The sequence below is a fragment of the Bubalus bubalis genome, chromosome 21, assembly GCF_019923935.1.
Source record: "Bubalus bubalis isolate 160015118507 breed Murrah chromosome 21, NDDB_SH_1, whole genome shotgun sequence".
Taxonomy (NCBI): Eukaryota; Metazoa; Chordata; class Mammalia; order Artiodactyla; family Bovidae; genus Bubalus; species Bubalus bubalis.
Window position 1 is genome coordinate 4,962,103 of NC_059177.1, and position 26,502 is coordinate 4,988,604.

The 26,502-nt window shown below is 43.5% G+C and overlaps 1 long non-coding RNA gene across 1 annotated transcript; it reads left to right on the top strand.

The window, feature by feature from the left end:
- Nucleotides 1-3,072: 3,072 nt before the first annotated feature.
- LOC123331000 lies at nucleotides 3,073-24,025 on the top strand. The gene is made up of 2 exons (XR_006547382.2): nucleotides 3,073-3,206; nucleotides 23,815-24,025. It is a non-coding gene; the product is annotated as an uncharacterized LOC123331000 (long non-coding RNA).
- The last annotated feature ends 2,477 nt before the right edge of the window (nucleotides 24,026-26,502 follow it).

Genomic DNA, 26,502 nt, shown 5'->3' on the forward strand with positions numbered 1-26,502 from the left:
GTTTAAGAATATTTAGAGAGATGCAAAAATATCCATGTAAATTTCACAGCACTTGAAAGTTAAAAAAAAATTACCAGACAGGCTGTAATGGACTAGTATATGGCTGTGACAAAGATGTAAGGTGAGGAAGATCTCATTGAGATAGTGTGGGATGATTTCCAGGATATACTCAAGTGAAAAATGCAAAGCCTGAAAAAATTGTCTCTAGTGTGTTAACATTTTATATGAGAAAGGAATAGAAGGCAATATAGTGGTATCTGATCATTTGTCTAATAATGATTCTCCATTTTCCTTTGTTCCTAAAGCAGGCGTTCAGGAGAGAGAAACTAGAAACTAAAGAGGTTGGTTACCTCCAGGGGTCTTGGGGAAAGGACTGGGGAAAACGGGATGAGGGAATAAGGCAGCAGGCATGAAAAGTTGGGGTGGGCATGCACTTCCTTGAATGTAACTTTCCATGTAACTGACTCTTAGAACCACACTACTATCCATATATCCTTCCCAAACCCTCAAGTTTAAATTCTTTATTTAAAGCACACAGAACATGAGGGTAACTCAAACTGTAATACAAACACTGGCCAAGGAACCTAACAGGATGGCAAATAAATAATGACCACACTAAAAGGTATGGAGGGAGAAGAGCCATCCAAGGAGCCTTGGAAAACTGTACCTTCCTTGACTGGATATTGGAAGACTAAGGACAAAAAGAACTGTAAAAATTGTGAAAATTTCACCCAGTTAGTGAAAGTTTTTGGTTTTGTCTTTACGTGGGGGTAAAATCTTTCTTTCTTTAAAGTCTAGAAATTCTGAAACTACTTTCTGTTAATATTAGACTTGAACAAAAAAGTGAATAGACTGTAGACAATGGGAGGTAGGGTTTCTCAGTGTTAGAAAAAGAATTTATAAATTAGGAAAAAGGAAAGACTTAAATAAACACCATGGTATCATATTAGAACCAGAGAGGGCAGGAATGAATTCAAGAGTTTTCATCTTATCTATGTAGACATGTGTGTAAGTGTGGATTAGTACAGGCTTCCCAGGTGGTGCTAGTGGTAAAGAATCCGCCTGTCAGGGCAGGAGACAAAGAGACACAGGTTTGATCCCTGGGTTGGGAAGATCCCTTGGAGAAGGAAATGGCAGCCCACTCCAGTGTTCTTGCCTGGAGAATTCCATGGAGAGAGGAGCCTGGTGGGTCACAGTCCAGGGGGTTGCAAAGAGTCAGACACAACTGAGCATGCACGCATGCACACATATGGATTAGTACACACGCATGAAGTAACCAGCTCTGCCCGAGTGGAGAGCAGAGCAACAGTGCCCCAGTAACAGTGAGCACAGCTAACACTCAGATACTGTCTCTAAGCACTGTATTAAAACGAAAGGAAGCAGGGCTCCTCAGAAAAGTGATTCGTTTCACAGCTGGGCCATCACAAATATAAAAGGAGCCACAAACATCGCGTGGTTCCAGAAGGAAAGGGGATGCTCAAAAAGTCTTGGCAACAGAACACACCAGTCCACCCAGTGGAGCACTTCATGGCCCAGCTGGAAAGGTGCTAGCACCAGAACTGAAGCAACAGGACTGGACTTTGATTCCGAAATAAACCCCCATGAGTCCAAACTGATGTAGATCAATAGTGGAGTAAATATATATGTAGAGGCAAAGAGATAGTTCTTCTGCACAGCAATATTTAAGTTAATAAATGTAGAAGAGAAGAATCATCATTAGGGAAATACCACAGAAATAAAGGATGTAGAAAGATCTTGTAAATATTAGCAGCTACAAGTCCCAGTGTAGTTTGCATACAATAAAATGCCCTGGGACTTCCCTGGTGGTCCAGTGGTGAAGACTTCGCCCTTCCACTGCAGGGGGCATGGATTCCATCCCTGGTTGGGGAATCTAAGATCCTGCATGCTACGCAGAGTGGCCAAAAAAATAAACTGTCTTAAAAAAATAATAAATAGCAAAGTAAAATGCCCTATTTGCATGTAAACAATTCAGTGGCTTTTGACAAATATATATTCATATTTAGCCATCATGAAAATCGTGATTGGAATATTTCCATCACATGAAAAAGCTTCCACCTACCACTCTGTAGTTAACCTCTCCCATCCATGGCCCAAGACATCACCATTTGCTTTCTTTCACTGTAAATTAGTGCTGCTTTTCCTAGGATTTTTTATCATATTATTCTAAAAGCTTTCTGACCGACACTGTGAAGTCAACCAACACACTCTAAAGAAAAAACCACGAACATATGAAATCATCACATGTAATTTCTAGGTCTCCACCTGGGCTTCATGTGGAGCTAGATTCTCCCTGGATGAGTCAAGGTCCAGGAAGAAAAATGTTCTCTGTCATGTTCATCAGATGAAACTGAACATTGGAAGTATTAGCTGCTACTAGCCCTGGGGTGGGAAGGACAGCAGAGGTGAGGCCATAGCCACGCTGGATTGAAACTGGATCCAGGTCTGGAGCTGCAGGAGAGGGTCAGGACCAGGCAGGAGATGATGTGACAGCCCAGAGCTGGGCAACATTGTTCAGCTGCAACCTCTGTGCCTCCTGTGAGTTGATCACAGCCGGAAGCTAGAAGCCTGGAAAGGCAGCTGGGCAGGATCAGCCCTGTGGGGAGGCCGGGGAAGGCCAGGAGGTAGACCTCAGGGCACACAGGCAAGTGACCAGCCCGCTCCCAGTGGGACGTGCTTCTTTGCCTTTGGTTGTGAGAAACTGAAGGGGAGATGGGCTGCTGTGGAAGGTGTGAGGTTCTAAATTTTATCCCTTGTTACAGGGAAGAGCCAATTCTGACTCCATGATGGATCTGTTTCTTTGATTTTAACCTTTGTTTTTCATTGCTTTTGTAATTATAGTCATACATAATGACCTGCCTAGGGCCGCCCCCCCCCCACCCCAGCTTGAAGAGATTAACATATCCCCTCCTTGAGGCTGGGCATTCCAGGAGATATTTGCAAGATAATGCAAGATAATGATCTTTACTTCCTCAACTCCTCCCCAACTCTATCCTATAAAAAGAACCTGGCATCTAGCCCCCAACAAAATGGTTATTTTGAGATATTAGTCTGCCATCCTCTAGGTCAGCCAGCTTTCTGAATAAAGTCATACTCCCTGCCTCAACACCTCATCTCTCGGTTAATTGGCCTGTTGTGGCAAGCAGACCGAGCTTGGACATGGCAATATCCTGACCTTCCTGATCAAGGTAAATGGGGAGGGATCCTTTGGTTTCAAAATACCACCCCCAGGGTGTTTCATAACAGGATGCAAAGCTGCCAAGAACTTATCTCAGAATCCTTGCCAGGTGAATGTGAAATAATTTCTGGGCTTCAGACCTTACCTTGGTGGGTCATTCCATTTTGAGTAGAAAATGAAGTCAATCGTAAGTGAAAAAAGAACAAGTCTATAAACATCTGAGCATTCCTCTTGGTAACATTAAATAGAGCAGGGAGATGGATAGAAGCCTGGCCAAAGCATTTATCTTTTAGAAATGCTGAAGTATCACTAAGCAAATAATAAGCCAGAAAAAGCAAACATTCATTTTCCTGCCATTTCTGGGTGTGATCCTAATTCCTTCAATTCAGCATATTTGTGAGCTGCCTTGCCCTCTGTCCTGCATTCTCCCAATTCCTGCGTCCTTGAGGGATGCCGGCCTTTCACATGTGTGTTTTTCGTGCTTAATAAAGTCAGAGCTGACCCCGCTTGCACTCTCCAGGGAGTAATCATTTGGCTGTTGTTATTGATTCTGTTGCTAAGGTCCTAGAATTTGCTGATGCTCCCCTGTGGGAGTGGAGAAACATGTTCTTATACTTTTCCCATAAACCAGATGTTTTCTTTAACTCTTACATCTTTAAAATATTTTCTCTTGAGAAAAGAGAGGGGGAAAAAAAAAAGGATTAGAACAAGCTTGGGATGCCAATTCTTATTTTCTCAGCATACCACAAGCACACGCCCGGAAGAACGGGCAGAGAATTCAGGCTGCAGGCGCTCCAGTGTGCGCTATGCCTCTGATAAAGGACACAGAGAAGTGAAGGAAAGCGTGTTGCTTCAGTGGGCTTCCCAGTGGTGCTAGTGGGAAAGAACCCGCCTGCCAGCGCAGGAGACATTAAGAGATGTGGGTTCAATCCCTGGGTCGGGAAGATCCCCTAGAGAAAGTCACGGCAACCCACTCCAGTATTCTTGCCTGGAGAGTCCCCATGCACAGGGATCCTGGCAGGCTACAGTCCATAGGGCCGCAGAGTCAGACAAGCCTGAAGCAACTTAGCATGCACACACATGTTGCTTTAGTTAATTATATTTTTCCCACCATTCAGTGATTCCAATTCAATTACCACTGCTGTATTAACACTCCACGCCAGACTTAGGTAAACAGCAACAATATTATTTCACAGATTTGGGGGCCAAGATTTTGGGTAAGGTTTAGCCAGGGGAGTCACCTGGGATCAGCCAGGATTGTCATGTATGATGTGTACGTGGAGTCTCTCCAGAGGGCCAGCTTCAGGGAAGCTGGATTTCCATCGTGGTGGCCTTCTCCCAGAAAGAGTGTCCCAAAAGAACCAGGAGAATACTGAGCAACCTTTTATGATGGCCTGACTTCAGTAGTCTCAAAAGCTCATTTCTGCCAGTGCAGTGGTTCTCAAACCAGGGCCACGTTTGCCCCCAGGGAACACTGGGCAGTGTCTGAATATGCTTTTGGCTTGCACGACTGGGAGGCTGCTGGCACTAGGGCCTCCTGCCCAGGAATGCTGCTAAATAATGGGCAGTGCAAAGCACAGTCCTCCACCCCACAGCAGAAAGACTCCTTGGTCCAAAACATCAACGATGTTGAGGTTAAGAGACCCAGACAACGGTACAGATGAACTTATTTGTAAAGCAGAAATAGAGACACAGACATGGATACAAAGGTGGGTTGGATGAATTGGGAGATGGGGACTGACATATATACACTATTGATACTATGTATAAGATAGATAACTAATGAGAACCTACTGTATAAAACAGGGAACCCCACCTCGGGGCTCTGTGGCAACCTAAAGGAGAAGGAAATCCAAAACAGAGGGGATATGTGTACACATACAGCTGATTCACTTTGTTGTATAGCAGAAACTAACATTGTAAAGCAACCATACTCCAATAAAAAATAATTAAACAAAAAAGACCCAGCCATAGCTGACAGATTTAAGAAAGGGAACATGGATCCTGATCCTTGATGAGAAAAGAGTGAAAAAAAAAAATATTGTAGACAGTTTATCAAAAACTACCACAAAGTTGTTAATTTACATTTTTTTTGTAAATCAAACACCAAATCTCCTGGTAATTCAATTCACAGGCAGTAAATTAGAGAAAATAAAAGCTGTAACAGTTTCAAAGCCATGTTAAACATAAATGCAAATCCCTGGATCCAGTCACACGGTCAAGCAGGACAGCCAGGCCCGAATATCAGGTGGACAACGTGATGTCCCCAAGCCATGCTGTGCTCTTAATTCTCATGACTGTACTTCATTTCAGGTATTCCAATGTCGTCCAGCTTTCAGTCAGTCCAGTTCAGTTCAGTTCAGTCGCTCAGTCGTGTCTGACTCTTTGCGACCCCGTGAATTGCAGCACACCAGGCCTCCCTGTCCATCACCAACTCCCGGAGTTCACTCAAACTCATGTCCACTTAGTCGGTGATGCCATCCAGCCATCTCATCCTCTGTCGTCCCCTTCTCTTCCTGCCCCCAATCCCTTCCAGCATCAGAGTCTTTTCCAATGAGTCAACTCTTCACATGAGGTGGCCAAAGTACTTGAGTTTCAGCTTCAGCATCATTCCTTCCAAAGAAATCCCAGGGCTGATCTCCTTTAGAATGGACTGGTTGGATCTCCTTGCAGTCCAAGGGCCTCTCAAGAGTCTTCTCCAACACCACAGTTAAAAAGCATCAATTCTTCAGCGCTCAGCTTTCTTCACAGTCCAATTCTCACATCCATACATGACCATTAGAAAAACCATAGCCTTGATTAGACAGACCTTTGTTGGCAAAGTAATATCTCTGCTTTTTAATATACTATCTAGGTTGGTCACAACTTTCCTTCCAAGGAGTAAGCGTCTTTTAATTTCATGGCTGCAATCACCATCTGCAGTTATTTTGGAGCCCAGAATAATAAAGTCAGCCACTGTTTCAACTGTTTCCCCATCTATTTGCCATGAAGTGATGGGACCGGATGCCATGATCTTCGTTTTCTAAATGTTGAGCTTTAAGCCAACTTTTTCGCTCTCCTCTTTCGCTTTCTTCAAGAGGCTCTTTAGTTCCTCTTCACTTTCTGCCATAAGGGTGGTGTCATCTGCACATCTGAGGTTATTGATATTTCTCCCGGCAATCTTGATTCCAGCTTGTGCATTCCTTGATTCCAGCCCAGCGTTTCTCATGATGTCCAGCTTTAGATGTATTATTTTTAGATGTTACTGTGGTTCGGAGAAGGCAATGGCACCCCACTCCAGTACTCTTGCCTGGAAAACCCCATGGACAAGGGAGCCTGGTAGGCTGCAGTCCATGGGGCTGCTAAGAGTCGGACACGACTGAGCAACTTCCCTTTCACTTTTCACTTTCATGCATTGGAGAAGGATATGGCAACCCACTCCAGTGTTCTTGCCTGCAGAATCCCAGGGACCAGGGAGCCTGGTGGGCTGCTGTCTGTCAGACACGACTAAAGCGACTTAGCAGCAGCAGCAGCAGTGCTTATATTTAAACAATTTTTAAATCGACCTGCCTGAAATCTACATCCGGAAGCTCCAGGGAGGAAAACAGCACCCCTGGGGGACAGAAGGGGATGCTCTGTGCCCAAAGGAGGCTCTGCCAGCCGGGCCTCAGCAGGCCCAGGTGCTGTGGACGGTTTGTGCAGTCCCTCCACACTGACGAGCAGCTGCAGCGAGGGCAGAGTGTCCAGATGGTCCCCTGGCCCAGGGTGACGTGCGTGGCAGCAGCCACTGGAGGCGGCAGTGTCAACGAGAGAGCTGGGGGTTTATACGGGGAAAGCGCTAATTGCTCCTGCATGTTCTCTTTTTTCCCAGTTTCCGTTTATTCTTTTCTTTAAATTTTTCTTTTAAATGTTCCTTTATCTGCTCCATGTCTTTCCTATTGTCCTCAGCACTTGCGTTCTTATCGCCTCTTATTCAGTTGATAAGAGGGTAAGGATCTGGTTTCACTCCCACACTCATCAGATGTTTCTGGAGCAGCTCTGATATTCCAGCTTCTGCACTGCATGTTAAAGAGGGCAGTAGCGACAGAGAGACCTGCACGCACTGTAGAAGCCCCTGGGGTCACGGGCTCCACGGGGCCTAGTGGGAGACAAGGCCAACTGATGTTTTTATTACATATTCATACCCGTTATACATATCCATAAGTATATAATGACATGGGTTATAAACAATAGAACAACCATCAACATGTTGAGTCTGGAAGCCTTCCTGGAGGAAGAGACATTGAAATGGAAAGCGAGCGCCCAATAAACACGTTTGGAGTCAAGCAAGGAGGAGGGCTTTCCAAGCCAAGAAAGCAGAGTGGATGGAGCCCCTTTTTCAGGCTCAATGTTATTCTTGTTCTTTCTGTTTGTTACTGGATTCTCTGCCTGCTTGTGTACAGGTTTAAGATGTAGAGACAAATTCTTAAATAGTTGCACAAAAGTAGCAAATAATTTGGAATGAGCTGCTGGGTATTAGCTCTATGATGTCGTTCAGTCGCTAAGTTGTGTCCGACTCTGTGACCCCATGGACTGCAGCACGCCAGGCTTCCCTGTCATTCACTATCTCCCAGAGTTTGCTCAAACTCATGCCCATTGAGTAGGTGACACCATCCAACCATCTCAGCCTCTGTCGCCCCCTTCTCCTCCTGCCCTCAGCATCAGGGTCTTTGCTCTATAAATCTCTATTTTTCTGCATGTGCTGTGCTGTGCTTACTTGTAAAAAGTATCCTACTTTTTACAACCCCATGAACTGTAGCCCGCCAGGCTCCTCTGTCCATGGGGATTTTCCAAGCAAGAATACTGGAGCAGGTTGCCATTTCCTTCTCCAGGGGATCATCCCAAACCAGGATTGAACCCAGGTCTCCTGCACTGCAGGCAAATTCTTTACCATCTGAGCCACCAGAGATATGTGTTATTTCCATCTTATATCCTTTTCACTTGTTCTGCACTATTTCTATAATCCAGGAAAAATTCATTTCATCCCTCTTTGTTTTCAGTGATGTTTTTGATCGGCAATCAGCCTGACACTCACCAATGATCTAAGATGTGCCTTTGGCCACACCTCCTGAGGCAGATCCCAGGCTGTGAGCTCTCTGAGTTATCCATCACTTCTAACCACTTCATTTGCGTATTCAGCAAAGTAGCCACGGAGCTGTTCTGTTGTTCCTCTCTGGTTAATCTACTGAATAACACATTTGTTGGCAATGTGAACAATGGCATCTTAGCTGTCTTCACTTTTCAAAGGCTGCCTTTGTTAAGAGCGCTTTGTTTCAGTCACTTCTGTGCAGAATAATGGACTTGCTGTTTGCCTCACTTAACAAAATCCTCCAGACTGGTTTGTTTCTAATTCCAGTTATATGGAGACAGCCCTCCAAACTGCAGGACATTCATGCTCTAGGGATCATGATAAAAGAAGGAAGGCTTAAAGTGAGAAGGAAAGATACAGTTTGACAAAAATCTAGGTTTCCAGAAAAGAGCCTTCTTTTTTAATAACCCGAGTAAGTACAGTGAGAACTAGTAAATGCCCAGGTAGAACCATGCTCTTTCTGTAACACCTCAAGGCTTTTCACCAGTTATGTGGGCGCACTGGTCCAGCCCTGGGCTATTCCCTACCACTCCCTTTCACACTTTCTCTCCATAACAGCCCCTGATCTGAGTCCTAGCTCTCACCCATCCTTCACATCTTACTTCCATCCTCATGGTTATTTTTATTCTCCTGACTTCTGATCTTGTCTTTGCTCCTCTTTCTGTCCTTACCTCAGGCTTTCAACTTGATATATTATAACAACATCACAACTATAGGTTTGACTTAATCACTATCAAATATATCACTCTCGATTCCAAAGCATGTGTTCTCAGACTACTTCAGGTCCTCATTATTGGCCCCCCAGGACTCCCATTCCTAAAACTGCCCCCTGTCAAGGTTAGAGACCTAATATGTGTCATGGAGTCCCCAAAGTGGGAATTTATCTGGAAACAATATAAGGCACTGGTTAAGACTGCAGACTCTAGAGTCAGACACTCTGGATTTAAATATCAGCTGCCTGAATTACCAGTTAAGTGACATTTACAAATTTAGTTAAAATCCTTTACATTTAATTTCCTCATAAAATGTTGATACTGGCAGTATATACCTCCTGGGTTTATCAGAATTAAAGATAAACAGAGAAGATGATTAGTCTATAGGGTTATTGTTGTGCAGTCATTAAGTCATGTCCGACTTTTTGCGACCCCATGGACTGCAGCGCACCAAGCTTCCCTGTGCTTCACTATCTCTAAGTTTGCTCAAATTCGTGTCCATTGAGTCAGTGATGCTATCCAACCATCTCATCCTCTGCAACATCAAACCAATCAATCCTAAAGGAAATCAACAATGAATATTCACTGGAAGGACTGATGCTGAAGCCGAAGCTCCAATACTCTGGCTACCTAATGTGAAGAGCTGACTCATTGGAAAACAGCCTGATGCTGTGAAAAGATTGAGGGCAGGAGGAGGAGGGGGCGACAGAGGATGGGTCTATAGGAAAACAGAAATCATTATTAGTGGTACTATTACCATTACTGGAAGTGATCAAACAGGAGATGGCAAGAGTGAAGGTTGACGTTTTAGGAATCAGTGAACCAAAATGGACTGGAATGGGTGAATTTAACTCAGATGACCATTATACCTACTACTGTGGGCAAGAATCCCTCAGAAGAAATGGAGTAGCCATCATAGTCAGCAAAACAGTCTGAAATGCAGTACTTGGCTACAGTCTCAAAACGACAGAATGATCTCTGTTCATCTCCAAGGCAAACCATTCAGTATCACGGTAATCCAAGTCTATGCCCCAACCAGTAATGCTGAAGAATCTGAAGTTAAACAGTTCTATGAGAAGGCAGTGGCACCCCACTCCAGTACTCTTGCCTGGAAAATCCCATGGATGGAGGAGCCTGGTAGGCTGCAGTCCATGGGGTCACTAGGAGTTGGACATGACTGAGAGACTTCACTTTTACTTTTCACTTTCATGCATTGGAGAAGGAAATGGCAACCCACTCCAGTGTTCTTGCCTGGAGAATCCCAGGGATGGGGGAGCCTGGTGGGCTGCTGTCTCTGGGGTCGCACAGAGTCGGACACGACTGAAGTGACTTAGCAGCAGCAGCAGCATCATGAAGACCTACAAGACCTTCTAGAACTAACACCCCAAAAAGATATCTTTTTCATTATAGGGGACTGGAATGCAAAAGTAGGAAGTCAAGAAACACCTGGAGTAACAGGCAAATTTGGCCTTGGAGTACAGAATGAAGCAAGGCAAAGGCTAATAGACTTCTGCCAAGAGAATGGACTGGTCATAGCAAACACCCTCTTCCAACAACACAAGAGAAGATTCTACACATGGACATCACCAGACCGTCTACACTGAAATCAAATTGATTATATTCTTTGCAGCCAAATATGGAGTTGCTATATACAGCCAGCAAAAAAAAAAAAAAAAAAAAAAAAGACCAGGAGCTGACTGTGGCTCAGATCATGAACTCCTTATTGCCAAATTCAGACTTAAATTGAAGAAAGTAAGGAAACCATTAGACCATTCAGGTATGACCTAAATCAAATTCCTTACAATTATACAGTAGAAGTGAGAAATAGATTTAAGGGACTAGATATGATAGACACAGTGCCTGATGAACTATGGATGGAGGTTCATGACACTGTACAGGAGACAGGGATCAAGACCATTCCCAAGAACAAGAAATGCAAAAAAGCAAAATGGCTGTCTGAGAAGGCATTACAAATAGCTGTGAAAAGAAGAGAAGAGAAAAGCAAAGGAGAAAAGATATACCCATTTGAATGAAGAGTTCCAAAGAATAGCAAGGAGAGACAAGAAAGCCTTCTTCAGTGATCAGTGCAAAGAAATAGAGGGAAACAATAGAATGGGAAAGACTAGAGATCTCTTCAAGAAAATTAGAGATACCAAGGGAACATTTCATGCAAAGATGGGCTCAATAAAGGACAGAAATGGTATGGACCTAACAGAAGCAAATATTAAGAAGAGATAACAAGAATACACAGAAGAACTGTACAAAAAAGATCTTCACAACCCAGATAATGACGATGGTATGATCACTCACCTAGAGCCAGACATCCTGGAATGTGAAGTCAAGTGGACCTTAGGAAGCATCACTACAAACAAAGCTAGTGGAGGTGAAGGAATTCCAGTTGAGCTATTTCAAATCCTAAAAGATGATGCTGTGAAGGTGCTATGCTCAATATGCCAGCAAATTCGGAAAACTCAGCAGTGGCCACAAGACTGGAAAAGGTCAGTTTTCATTCCAATCCCAAAAAAGGGCAATGCCAAAGAATGCTGAAACTACCACATGATTGCACTCATCTCACACGCTAGTAAAGTAATGCTCAAAATTCTCCAAGCCAGGCTTCTACAATACATGAACCATGAACTTCCAGATGTTCAAGCTGGTTTTAGAAAAGGCAGTGGAACCAGAGATCAAATTGGCAACATCTGCTGGATCATTGAAAAAGCAAGAGAGTTTCAGAAAAACATCTATTTCTGCTTTATTGACTATGCCAAAGTCTTTGACTGTGTGGATCACAATAAACTGTGGAAAATTCTTCAAGAGATAGGAATACCAGACCACCTGACTGCCTCTTGAGAAACCTATATGCAGATCAGGAAGCAACAGTTAGAACTGGACATGGAACAACAGACTGGTTCCAGTCCGTTAAGGCTGTATATTGTCACCCTGCTTATTTAACTTCTATGCAGAGTACATCATGAGAAATGCTGGGCTGGAAGAAGCACAAGCTGGAATCAAGATTGCTGGGAGAAATATCAATAGCCTCAGATATATAGATGACACCACCCTTGTGGCAGAAAGTGAAGAACTAAAAAGCCTCTTGATGAAAGTGAAAGAGGAGAGTGAAACAGTTGGTTTAAAGCTCTACATCAAAAAACAAAGATCATGGTATCTGGTCCCATTACTCTATGGCAAATAGATGGAGAAACAGTGGAAAAAATGGCAGATTTTGGGGGTTTTTTTGGCTCCAAAATCACTGCAGATGGTGATTGCAGCCATGAAATTAAAAGACACTTACTCCTTGGAAGAAAAGTTATGACCAACCTAGATAGCATATTAAAAAGCAGAGACATTACTTTGCCAACAAAGGTCTGTCTAGTCAAGGTTATGGTTTTTCCAGGGGTCTTGTATGGATGTGAGAGTTGGACTATAAAGAAAGCTGAGCACCGAAGAATTGATGCTTTTGATCTGTGGTGTTGGAGAAGCCTCTAGAGAGTCCCTTGGACTGCAAGGAGATGTAACCAGTCCGTGCTAAAGGAGATCAGTCCTGGGTGTTCACTGGAAGGACTGATGTTGAAGTGAAACTCCAATACTTTGGCCACCTGATGTGAAGAGCTGACTCATTTGAAAAGACCCTCATGCTCAGAAAGACTGAAGGCAGGAGGAGAAGGGGACAACAGAGGACAAGATGGCTGAATGGCATTACCGACTCAATGAACATGAGTCTGAGTACATTCCAAGAGTTGGTGATGGACAGGGAGGCCTGGCCTGCTGCAGTCTATGGTGTTGCAAAGAGTCGGACATGACTGAGTGAGAACTGAACTGAACCGAACTGATTATCATTATTGGTAGTACTGTATAAACTATAATTTATTATAATAAAGTGCTTTTTAAATTATCTTATGTTTCTTTAAAACTCCCATAGTGGTTATTATTACATACTATCTACAGGGTGTACAGTCAAAACAAGTAGCTTGACTTGATATGTTCACAGAGAGTTAGTTGAGGGCATTTCAAACTGAGAAAACAATCTGTGATGCTGATACAAATTGTTGCCATCAAAGATTTTACCTTAAGTGGAAATTATATCATTATTTAACAGCTGTCTTTTATGTAGGCATTTCACAACTATTTCATTGAAATGACAAATGAGGGAATCATTGTTTAGTAAAAAATTAAAATTCAGTTGTCCATCTTCATAAGTATAAACCTTCCCCTAAACCAATGAGTCTCAAGCTTCAGTTCACATCAGGATAACCTGACGGTGCCAGAACCTGCCCCCTATAAATGTGTCATGAGTCAAGAGTCTGCATTTTTAACAAGTACTCCCATGTCGTTGCTACTGTAGAGCTGTCTGAACCTCAAACTTCACAATTATTCTGAATAGAAAAGATAAGAAAAAAAAATCTTAAAAAATCAGTTTTTAAAAAATTGAGATATAATTGACATATATGCATACATGCTAAGTTGCTTCAGTCACGTCCGACTCTTCGTGGCCCTGTGGACTGTAGTCCGCCAGGATGCTCTGTCCATGGGATTCTCCTGGTAAGAATACTGGAGTGGTTTGCCATGCCCTCCTCCTGACCCAGGGATTGAGCCCACATCTTTTCCATCTTCTGCATTGGCAGGCGGTTCTTTACTGCTAGCACCGCTTGGGAAGCCCTAATTGACATATAACATTATATTAGCTTCAGGTATGGAACGCAATGATTCCATAGTTTTATATAAATATATATCATGAAATGATCACCACCAGTCTGATTAACATCCATCATCATCCATGGTTATGAAATGTTTTCCTGTGCTGAGAATATTTAAGATCTACTCTCTCAGCAGCTTTCAAATACATGCTACAGTTTCATTAACAGGAGTCACCATGCTGTGCATTACCTCCAATGACTTATTTATTTTACAACTGGAAGCTTGCATCTTTAACCATTTTGCTCACTCCCCATGTCCCCCTCTGGCAACCATCAATCTCTTCTCTGTACATAAGCAGTTTTTAAAGAGTTTTGTTGGTTAAGTTTTGCAGCTGAGTTATCGTATTAATTGCTTAAGTCTTGCCATTTTGCTCTTGCCCATGTAAAGAAGCTAAAGGGCTGGCCTGTAGCAGAAAGAGGTTTTATGTTGTTTTCCCGTTTCCTTAGTTAAACTAAGTCAGTCTGGTTAAACGACAAACAAATGTGTTGCTCTGACCTCCGTGCACTTGTTTCGTATCTAGGTCATAGGGCAGAAGCGCAGTCCCTGTCACAAACCATAGCCGTCATTTTTTGCTGTTCTCCTACATCCCAACTGCAGGCCTCAAACTCCAAACCCAGAACTAGGTTATCATCCATAACCCAGCACCATTTTCCATCCATTGTCTTCTCTGTGTAAGAACCTGAAAAACACAGTCTCCACAAATTCTGAGAAAATGTTTATGCTTGGGCAGCAAACAAATTCAAGGAGAAAAAATGAGTAAGTCGTTACTCTGGGTCTAGAGCCCATCTTTCACTAGTTAATTCATTTGTTAGACACTTTATGATAATACATTCTCTGGAGGCTACCAGATACACTTCCAATACCTGGGCCAGGTCAGTGACCTCTGGGGTTGTCTGGAGCTTTACTGAAACGCAGGAACCAAGCAGAAGCTTAGTCTGAGATGAAGCAGAGATGAATTTAGGAAGAAATTAATCATATTTTTCTTCTTTGGTGTCTCAGTTAAAAAAAACGCTTTAAAACCTGAAAAGGGGCAGAGCGCATATGGGAGAATGTGGGGAGATGACCTCATCCGGGATCTCCTGGGGCACTCAGGCCCCCTGAGTCATGTTCCAAAGAGCCATGACCTCATATAGCAAACAGGTTGAAACAAAGACACAGGCCATCTCATGTAGCCTGAGGGCTTGTTCAGAGCTGACTGAAGGAAGATTATAGGAGCCACTGTGATGCAATCCATATATAGGTACATTCCTACATGTTGACTCGATTACAGATGGAATTAGGTGCTTGCTGGTTGATGTCTCATCATCTGAGTGTCCTTGGTATTATTCGAGTGGTCAGCACAGCCAGGCCTAGAGCTAAGCCACATTCTCCGGATATTTACCTATCAGAGCTGTAGCAGGAGTTAAATTTTAATACCTTGCAAGCACCTTAGTCATTGGAATGCGCTCATGATTTTTGTTCTTTTGTCCTTTAGAAAGCAAATCATCTGCTGTGAATCTGACTGTCTTAAGGGACAGGATGTAACATAGGGACCACCTTAGGAAAGTAAAGCAAATGGTTTGACCAGCGTGGTGGACAGAAGACTGGCCTCCCAAAGATGTCATGTTCTAGTCTCCAAAACTGTGAATAGGACTTTGTCTATGTGATTAAGTTAAAAACAAAACATCTGAGATTATCCTGCATGATTCAGGTGGGGCTAATGTAACCATGTGGGTTCCTAATAAGAGGATCAAGGTCATAGAAAAGACATGTCATGCCTGAGGTAGGGCTTAGAATGATGAGCTGTTGAAGATAAAGGACCACAAGCCAAGGAATAGAGGATGCCTCTAGAAGCTAGAAAAAGCAAGGAAACAGAGTCTTCCCAGGAGATCCAATAGGAATGCACCCCTGCCAACACCTTGATTTTAGGGCCAGAGGACCTATTTTGAACTCCTTACCTCCTGAACTATTAGATAATAAATGACATAGTTTTAAGCCATTATGTTGGTGGAAATTTGTTACAGCAGGAACAGGAAATTAATACAGCCAATGCAGCTTCAATGGAGAAACACTCGGTGTGATATGTCATTGCTCTAAGACAGATGCTGCTTTGATTAAGGAGTCTTAGAAAGAAGCACTGTTCTGCAGGTGATGTTAACTGAGGTGTGCTTGTAGAGAGAGAGGAGGTAAACACGGCACTAGGAAGGCAAACAGAGGAAGAGTTATTAACATGCAACCACCAAAAAGACAAGAAAGAGCCAAGAAGGACAAAATGTAGGTTAGAAAAACGTTTATTATAAGCATTATTGGTTAGAAGTTCTCAGACTGTCCCAATACATTAAGCTGAGGTATAGAGAAAATGTGGCTGCTGTTACACGACTGGTAACTGCCAACCAGAATTTGCACCAGGAAGCCCGACTTCAGAGCCCATGCTCCCAGCCTCTCTGCTCTACTGCCTCCTGTGTGCCTGTGACATGATCTGTAATTGGATGAGCAAGTTCTTCCTACATGTCACAGACTAAAGAACTTTGTGGGGGACCACTGATGGCATGGGAATGCTTTAGCCAAGGGTGGTAAGCATGGGCAGGAGAGACAAGAAGGGCAAGGCAAGAGCAGGAGTGGACCCAAGGAATGCCATCAATCCATCAGAGGCAGCAGGCAGTCCGGTGAGAGAGGTCAGATGAGTCAGATGGCAGAGATCAAGACAGTGCAGAGAGTCTGGGTGGCAGGGGAGGTGGGGAGCTCAGAAGAGCAGGAGCACAATTGTGGGGAAGGACGCTTGAAGCCCAGGCCAACCTTTGCCTCAAACAGGATTATCAAAACAGCCCCCAGGATTGACCCAGGGGCCAATAACTCTAGCATCTCGGAAATCCCTTAGAGCGGACCCTGGGAATACAGGAAACTCAACAGATACGCAGCATTCAACTGTGCACCAAAAGTCATGTCCGAGAATATTTATAGAAACTATTTATAACAGCTCTACCCTGGAAACTACCCAAATGCCTATTAACATCAGGATCTATAAATAAATTATAGCACTTTCACACAATGAAATACTATTCACCAAAGTTAAGAGAAGACTTCCAACTACACTTGAAAATATGGTTGAATCTTATAAACATAATGATACATGAGGGAAACAAGACATAAAACGTACATACTTTATGATCCCACATATGAAGTTCAAAAACAAGCTCAAACAATCAAAAGTGTTCAAAGTCATGGCAGCTGTTACCCTGGAAGGGGTGGGTGGGTGGGTGAGTAGGGTCTGGAGGGGAACACAGAGGGAGCATGGCTTCTGAAGTACAAATAACCTGTCTTTAAATCAGGGCAGTGGTTACATGGGTGTGTTCAAGAATTCCACACTTATGTGTGCACTTTTCTGAATAATAATAATGTTAATAAAAATAGGAAAAAGGTAGAAATATAGATGGAACTCTGGGTGACGGGAAGTGTTAAAAATTATATTTAAATCCAAACCCAGAATTAAACTGGGCTCAGCGTCTGTAATTGGCTGCTGGGGAAAAATCCGATAGCTACTTGAGAAGAATCAGGACCCCACACAGTTATCAGCTGGAGTGTATTTAATGCCCCTTGGCCTGCCCATGGCCACTCACTGTATCTGGGATAAATCCTCGGTGCTCTCTATTAACAATTACTAGCCACAGTTCAATTGACTTACCTTACCTCTCACACTGATTACATTTGTCTTCTGACGACTAGTTCATTCACATCAGTAGATGGTTCCAAATCATCCACGTCCTAAATATGCATCCATGTCGATGGCAAAAGAGATGGCAGTTTCTCAGCTCTGTGAAATTAGCCAGGTTGTGTGTTCAACCATCCAGTGGCTCAGATAAACTTTCTGTCATCTGCTGCTGCTGCTGCTAAGTCGCTTCAGTCATGTCCGACTCTGTGCAACCCCATAGACAGCAGCCCACCAGGCTCCGCTGTCCCTGGGATTCTCCAGCCAAGAACACTGGAGTGGGTTGCCATTTCCTTCTCCAATGCATGAAAGTAAAAAGTGAAAGTGAAGTCGCTCAGTTGTGTCCAACTCTTAGCGGCCCCATGGACTGCAGCCCACCAGTCTCCTCCATCCATGGGATTTTCCAGGCAAGAGTACTGGAGTCCGGTGCCATAGCCTTCTCCGTTCTGTCATCTAGATACACACAATATCATCTAGACCCATTTCCTCTCTTTTTTGAATATTCACTAGTTCCCTGCTGATGAGCATTGAATTTTGATTTGTGCTCAAAATCACTTTGTCCAAGAAAATTTGCTTTAACAAGATGTTACCAAGGTAATCAAGTCAACAGTTTGTTTGCTTTGCTTTAAAATAATGGGGATTTTAAGCACAAAATCAACAGGGCAGGATGGATGAAGATAATGGGGATGGTTTACGATGTGTCTAAGCTGATACTGTTACAGGCAGTTGTAAGTTTTTGCAGCGTTTACACATAAAAACAGAAATTCAAAAATATGAATTGTTTAATTTTTAAATTTTGTCAACGAGTCTTGAAAATTTCATTTGGTACAAGCCAAGCAAACTGAAGCTGAAGCTCCAATACTTTGGCCACCTAATGTGAAGAGCTGACTCATTGGAAAAGACCCTGATGCTGGGAAAGATTGAGGGCAGGAGGAGAAGGGGTAAAAGAGGATGAAAGGGTTGGATGGCATCATTGACTCAATGGACATTAATATAAGCAACTCTGGGAGTTAGTGAAGGACAGCCTGGCATGCTGCAGTCCACAGGGTCACAGAGTGAGACACATCTTAGCAACTAAACAACAACACTCAACAAGCAAACTGTATCTGTGGGTTGGGATTCAGCTCGGCATGGCTAGTGTGGGCTTCCGCATGGTGATTTATTCACTCTGCAAAAATGCCCTGCAAGGGGGGCATCCTGCAGACAAGGCTCACAGGGGTCAACTGGGTCAAGTTCACACAGCTACAGAAAGGCCAAGCCAGGACAATGCTCAATTCTAGTTATCCAAATTAGTCTCCATTCCCCAATAAAAGGCTTCCTGGTGGCTCTGACAGTAAAGAATCTGCCTGCAATGTGGGAGACACAGGTTTGATCCATGGGTCGGATCCCCTGGAGAAGGAAACGGCAACCCACTCCAGTATTCTTGCCTGGAGAATCCCGTGGACAGAGAAGCCTGGTGGGCTACAGTCCATGGGGTTGCAAACAGTTGGACAGGACTGAGCAAATAAGCAAACACACACACACACCCACAAGCTTTCCACCTGCTTATCCTCAGTGTGGTTTTCTAGAGAGAAGTCTTAAAATGATCTCAATCAGTCATCCAAGTGTATACCCATTTTACCTGAAAACCTTTCCTATTTGACAAATGAAGAAATATTTTTGAAAAATTATTTGGAGAACCAATAGTACAGAATTGCTAGGAAATCCCTCTTGCTTTGTTTGTAATATCACAAACGGACATTAAATACATCTTGTCTTTGAAGAAAAGTGAAACCATTTGTAAAGAGTATGAAATGTGATTGATGAATTACATGTGAGGAGAAAAGATGGCCTATTTATTTATTCAGTTTTGATTTTCTCTAATACAGAAGGGTGCAAGCCACATCTGGACTTTATTTTAAATTACTTTAAAGTTTATTTTAAATTATCTTTTTAGTTTTTGTTTTCTCTAACATATAAGGGTGTAAGTCACATCTAAGGGGTTCCAACCCTTTCAGATTGCAGGGCTGGGACCAGGGCTTGATCATCTCTAAAAATCACAAGATTCCTTTGAAATGAGTTGCTTGTTTGCTTCACACCTCGGTATGGCATTAGCTATTTTAGTTATAAATTTGCATCTGTTAGGCTCTTTGGTTAATATATATGGGAAAGGGGATGTATGCTAACATCATCCTGCATATGTTCACTGTTCAGCAAGCTATATGGGAATGTGCTGAATGCAAATTCATTTCAACCTGCTAAAACCACTGAAATGCTGCTGTTTCCTCCTTTTGCTTTCACTGCTTAGTCTTTTCAACTGTTCATAGGCATTTGCATAAAGATCTTCCCACATACACCATCTTCCTTCCCAGGACAGTGACTCAGACCTTGACACTAAACCAAGAATGGTAATTTTGTTCCCCTCATACTGTTGATCACATGAACTGGCTTAGACTTGAACACAAAAATATTCACTGTAAGTATGGCTTCACCTTTTACTCTAGACACTACAGTTTCATGGGCAGAGAATATCAGGTACTTAATCTTAACAAATAAAATACTAAGGCCCTAAAAGGAGCTTCTACTTGGTTAGTGTTTTTCCCTGAAGGAAATCAGCCAATTTACTCACCAATTCTAAGATCATCACTACCTTGGGAGCTGAAGGAGAAAAAAGAAAGAAATGTATATGTTATTTACATATAGTTTAATATTTAGTAATGTGTATTATTATATATAGCAATTCTTATAATTTAGTGATTTATATTATATATATTAACATACATGTATATATACATATTAATGTAATATTCTATCTTGAGATGGCTTACAATCTATTAAACAGTTGAAATTAAAAAAGTATAAGACTATTTCAAATGCAAATATATCTTCCTTGTGTTTTTATTTAAGATAGCCCACGATAATATTAACACAGCCTTACACAGCTTTGGACACTAAATAAATATAAAGCAGGTGGTACTTCAGATTATTGTTACATGTCTATTTCATGTAGTTTTTAACCTTGTATTCAGTTCATTTCAGTTCAGTTCAGTTGCTCAGTCGTGTCCGACTCTTTGCGACCCCATGAATCGCAGCATGCCAGGCCTCCCTGTCCATCACCAACTCCCGGAGCTCACTCAAACTCACGTCCATCAAGTTGGTGATGCCATCCAGCCATCTCATCCTCTGTCGTCCCCTTCTCCTCCTGCCCCCAATCCCTCCCAGCATCAGAGTCTTTTCCAATGAGTCAACACTTCGTATGAGGTGGCCAAAGTACTGGAGTTTCAGCTTTAGCATCATTCCCTCCAAAGAAATCCCAGGGCTGATCTCCTTTAGAATGGACTGGTTGGATCTCCTTGCAGTCCAAGGGCCTCTCAAGAGTCTTCTCCAACACCACAGTTCAAAAGCATCAATTCTTCAAAAAAACACAAATGAACAGTGGACTAGGGAATGTTTCTGCTGCTGCTGCTGCTAAGTCGCTTCAGTCGTGTCTGACGCTGTGAGACCCCATAGACGGCAGCCCACCAGGCTCCCCCGTCCCTGGGATTCTCCAGGCAAGAACACTGGAGTGGGTTGCCATTTCCTTCTCCAGTGCATGAAAGTAAAAAGTGAAAGTGAAGTCGATCAGTCGTGTCCGACTCCTAGCGACCCCATGGACTGCAGCCCACCAGGCCCCTCCGTCCATGGGATTTTCCAGGCAAGAGTACTGGAGTGGGGTGCCATTGCCTTCTTCGAGGGAATGTTTCTACTTAAGGGCAAATTGCAAAAAAAATTCTTTCGTTGATAAAAGTGGTATAGAATAACCACAGAATCGAAGGCCATTTTAAAGAGCTTCTGTCTTTATCTTTAGCCAATACTGAATTTTGTTGTTTTTCAAATGATTGTTACACACAAAGCCAAACACTAAGCCAGGCTCCCGGGAGAATTAAAACTGTAAATGGTAGTCCCCACCTTAACGAAATCCCTCATCCAAATGGATGACAGGAAATTTGTAAAATCTAAGTGGACGCCTGGTGGTGAGGAGAGCCAAGCGCTGGTCTTGGCAATCCAGTTTAGACCCCCTGCCGTGGTGGAGTTGCTCTCAAATCCTGTCTCAGCAGCACATGCCGTGGGGAAACAGCTGCAAACATCAATCATGAAAATATCCACACACCAACTACATGTCAGCGTTTCAAGACAAATTACATTGAAGCCTCTAGGTTCTACTGTTCTTGGCTTTTGCCCCAAATGCAAAGCTCTCTTCCATTACTGTGTCCTTATTGACCCTCTCTGGGCACTTGACGATTCTAAGTTTTCTGCTCACACCTCTGCTAGTGTTTCTTCCTCTTACTGATTAGAGCTGTTCTTTATATATTCTGGCCATTAACTGTCTTTATTTTTGCAAACATCACCCAGTGTGTCATCTGTCAACGTTGTTTATGGTGTCCGTCATTGAAGACAGCTTTCAGTTTTGAAAGTCAAATTCACTGATGTTTCCATTTTGGTTTGTGATAGAGGGAGAAGAGCTTATATATAAAATTCTTTCCCACTAGAGTGTCACAAAGACCTTCCTCTGAAGAACCCTTACTATTTACTCTTTATTTTTCAAATCAACTGGGCCTCAATTCTTCTGTATATATTCAAAATAAGCTTGTCATTTTCTTCAAAACAATCTTGCTGGAATTTTATTGAATTTATAGACCGATTAGAGTTGTTGTTCAGTCACTCAGTTGTGTCTGACTCTTTGTGACCCCATGGACTGCAGCATGCCAGGCTTCCCTGTCCTTCACTATCTCCTAGAGCTTGCTTAAACTCATGTCCATTGAGTCAATGATGCCATCCACCCATCTCATCCTCTATTGTCCCCTTCTCCTCCTGCCCTCAGTCTTTCCCGGTATCACCAATTTGAGTAGCACTGACATCTTTAAAGGATTAGCTCGTTGCAAATATAAACAATATATAGCTCTCTATTCATTCAATTCCTCATCAGTATCCTACAACAGACCTTACAAATATCCTTTCTACAGTTCTTTTATTGTCTTTGTTAAGTTAGTTCCTGAAAAGTGTAGCACTTTTGTTAGTTTCAAGAATATCTTATTTTTGTTTATAATTTCTTAATTACTGTGAAAAGAACACTATAAATTTATATTTATCTCATCTTCAACCATGCTCTTTTATTAATTCTAATAATGTCTTGATTTTGTATGACTCTTTGTAGATAATTAACACATCTGCAAATAATATTTTTGTTTTTCTGTCTTCTATGCTTATAACTGGACAAAACCTCCAAACATGTTGAAGAGTAGCAGTGATGAAGGGTTTCTTGTCTTTTTCTGGTCTAAAAGAAAATACATCTAAACGTTTTCTATTATGTTTAATGTTTGTCCAAGTTTTGAATATACAGTTTTAATGATTGAAAGATATTTCCTTTTTGATCATCATTTTCCAAGAGTTTCTCCTATAAACAGGTATTGAAGTTTAGGCTGTTTATGCAGCAGATGAGATATCCATGTGAATTTTTTCAATACAAGCCAACTTTTCCAATCATGGTGTGGCCCAGATTTCAGAATGACTTCAGATCTCAGGAGCTGCCTGAGAATTAAGTGAGAGAGTGCTGGATCCCAAAGAACCTGGCTGTGGGTTTGGAGTCTGGTTACCGGGAGTAACCTCGGAAGGAACAGCTCAGATTAGCCCCTAAAGACCCAGGAACAAGGACACCTTGGGTGGTCCAGCATGCAGGGTTGCTGGCCCAGGCTGCCTGCTTCCCCCCAGGGATCTGACATGACCATAAAGCCCACCAGAACTTAGATGCCACTCCAGGAAACAGGCAAGGGGGAGGAAATCAGAACTGACTGCCCAAAAGTTTTCATCCACTGGCCAAATGAAGGAGTTATAGTAGAAATGGTGTTCTCTGTGGAAACCTGAAGTGATGTTTCTTGCACACTGAGTTTGTGAAATGAACTTTCTACCCACCATGCACTTTGTACCTCCCAACTGAAAAGAGTATTGTCAAAGATGTGGTACGTGGTCTGCTGGAACATAACAACCAGGGGTCATGACCTCTGGTAAATGATTCATCCTCTCACTGCCTCAGTCTCCCCATCTATGGTGGGGGCTTTATTGCAACTTGTTTAATAACGAAATGAAGTACTGCATGTTTCCCAGCACAGAGGGTCTAATTAGTATTCAGCGTTTATCTTTGCATTTCCTAAGTCTAACTCCAGAGATAAAACATGGAGAAAGTGGCTACAGGGATTTAAAAAAAACAAAGAGCTGGGGGAAGGTATCAGCCAGAAGAATACTAATGCTGTTACTGCTCATTATGAGGCTGGGTGTGTAGCTCCCGGACAGGGACCTCGATTGGCAAAATTTGCAATTGGGGGCTCACTCTAGTTAGTGAGCCAGGCCTGCTGGTTAGCCGGGACTCCAAGTTCTTATCAGCCTTTTTCATCTCCGCTTACAGCACCTTGGGCATCAGCTGTGCAAGACGGGGCCCAGAGGACACCCATGATACCTGCTCATCCGGAGGGAAGCAGACAGCCTTCCAGGTCTGCACTGTGACGACAGGGAGTTCCGTCAGTGCTCTACAATGAACTAGCCCACGTGGATGCGAGAACTGGTTTTGTGTGCTCACTTAGTCCTCCTGAGATCCTGAAAAGACAAATGTATGGGTAGCCCTCCTGACTTCGTTTTCTGCTACCTGCCGCATGACCTACACGATTCGGCCATGTGCCTGTAATTATACAGCATGCGGTGTCCCCCTTTCTTGTGTTCACAACTTCACCCTTAGAGATGTATCCTACTAAATCCTGTATGATCTTTCAGTGTAAGGAGTTCACCCTGGAAATGTCATGGAGAAACTATTTGCTCTTCCCTGCCTCAAGTTTTAGGTGGATTTGTGAGTGACAGCCTGGAAGATTGTTTGGGAATTCCTCGGCACTGGGGCTTTGGGCCATATCTGAGGGCTTTGCCTTTCTCGTTGATAAAAAGAAGTGTGAAGTTGAGTCAGCTGTGGTTACATGGAACATATATCGTATGTTTTCTGAAACAGACTCCATTGCAAAGATCTGTCCCCGTTGTTCTCATCAGTAGATTCATTCCTTTTAGACCCAGAGTTCAAAAAAGCATCTCAATTTACTTTCAAGATTATAGCTGATCAAAGTTTCTATGATTCTGTTAGAGAACAAAATATAAAACACCTTGGGAGAAGGAAATAGAGTGAGCAAGGGAGGAGGCTGGAAGGCGCCACGTTTCAGAAGGGAAGAAGTGGGCTCAGAAAGCGAAGCTGGGAATGGACCGAAGTGACTTCAACTTCTTCACAGATTTGCTCAGACTTTCCTGGCGACCCTGCCGCAGACATGAGCATGTTGACTTCAAGATCAGGGCAACAGGTCCCTTCTGTGTGATTGTTTTCTTGTAAGTTAGAAACTAAACATTTTGGAACATGCTTTAAATACGAATGGGGGTGTGGAGTGCTCTCAGAATCAGAACTGAGCTGCAAGTGACAGAGAACAGACACGATTCATTCACTGGAACAATGTCTACAGACAGCAGCAGCGCCTCAGGTGCGGTGCCCATCAGTGGGAGAACAGGGATGAGCGAAGCCCTGTCTCTGTCCTCAAAGACCTCAGAGTCCAGAGGAAGAAGCAGATGCATCAGTAAGCACAACAGAAATATAAGCACACATCAGAGGTAGCTCAGAGCAGGTGAGTGACTCCTACGGGGAAATATTAAAGAAGTGACTCCTGCAGAAGTGGAGATCTGAGTTGGCTTCAAAGGACAAAGAGCACTTCCTCTGGTGATAGTGGACGGCACTGAGGGAAACAGAAGGCAGAGGATTCTTTACCCTCTGAGCCACCAGGGAAACCCCACAGTCATTTAGAAGATAGTGTAAGACTCTGAGATACTCTAAGAGGCTTGATATTTTTAGAGTACCAGGTGTAAGATGGGGCAGTGTGCAGGGAGGCCAGAAGAAACATAAGCTCAGGGAGACTGTGACTTCAAGGGCAGGAACCCGTTAGAGCATTTCAGCAAGAGCTACATGCCCATGAGGCATTGGTGAAGCACCTGAAGCAGCGGAAACCGTGGCCGAGTTTGCCAGCAGGGCTGGAAGCAAATGAGAAGGTGCTGAATGGCAGCTGCCAGGAGCTGCTCCTGAGCACACAGAAACAGCACGGGGGGAAGTCAAGACGGCTTCATCAAGGACGGCAGCACTGGGAAGGGAAACGATGTCTTATCAGGGGGATGGTCACGACTCTCGACAGAATCTGATGCCGGACGTGAGGGGTAAGAGTGACCGCAGTCCTCAGGCCCACTGGATTGAGTGGGCTTTTGTGTCAAGCAAAATGAGAAAGGAGCATGTTGAATGAATCTGAGGGGCCAGAGGTCAATCCAGACCCCAGGAGATGATGGGGAAGGGCTCCAGAGACTGCTGGTGTCCAGCTCTGGAGGGCACCACCCACTATCACTCATGTACCTGACGCCTGTCACACAGGAGTCACCAAGCTAGACTCAGGGCACATGTGGAAATGGCCCCAGCCCCAAATGGAGTGGCCTCTGGGGGTTTACAAAGAGGACAGTGTGGCAGAGGGTTTCAGTGCTGTTAGAGGAAAGGCAAGGGCTGCTGACAACACACGCAGAGGCTTCACAGCAAAGACCTGGCCTGGAGGTGGCGTGGGGCTGTGGGGCATGGGTCAGGCAGCCTGGAAAATATGAAAATGAAGAAGAAAACTAAAGAGTTAGTACAAATCATGGAGTTAGTGAAAAAGAGGAAGCAAAGAACTTGCCAAGCAGTGGAGGCTGCAGGCCCAACGACCACAAGCAAGCATGAGGGTGGCCTCCCGGGGACAGGGAGAAGCCCCATGGGCTGGAAGTGGCCAGTATTGGAGGAGAAGGGTCAGAGGCAAGGATGTGAAAGTGAGCCCAGGCAAGGGGCAGCAGAGAGCGCTCTGCAGAGCTGAAACTTCACCAACCTTGTAAGAGAAAGCCACTCGAGGATTTTTAGCAGGGGACTGAGACAGTCATAAGCCTCTTATCCTTATCCATCAGAGGGCAGATAGAATGAAAACCATAGTCACTGATCACATGGACCACAGCCTTGTCTAACTAAATGAAACTATAAGCCATGGAGGGCCACCCAAGACAGATGGGT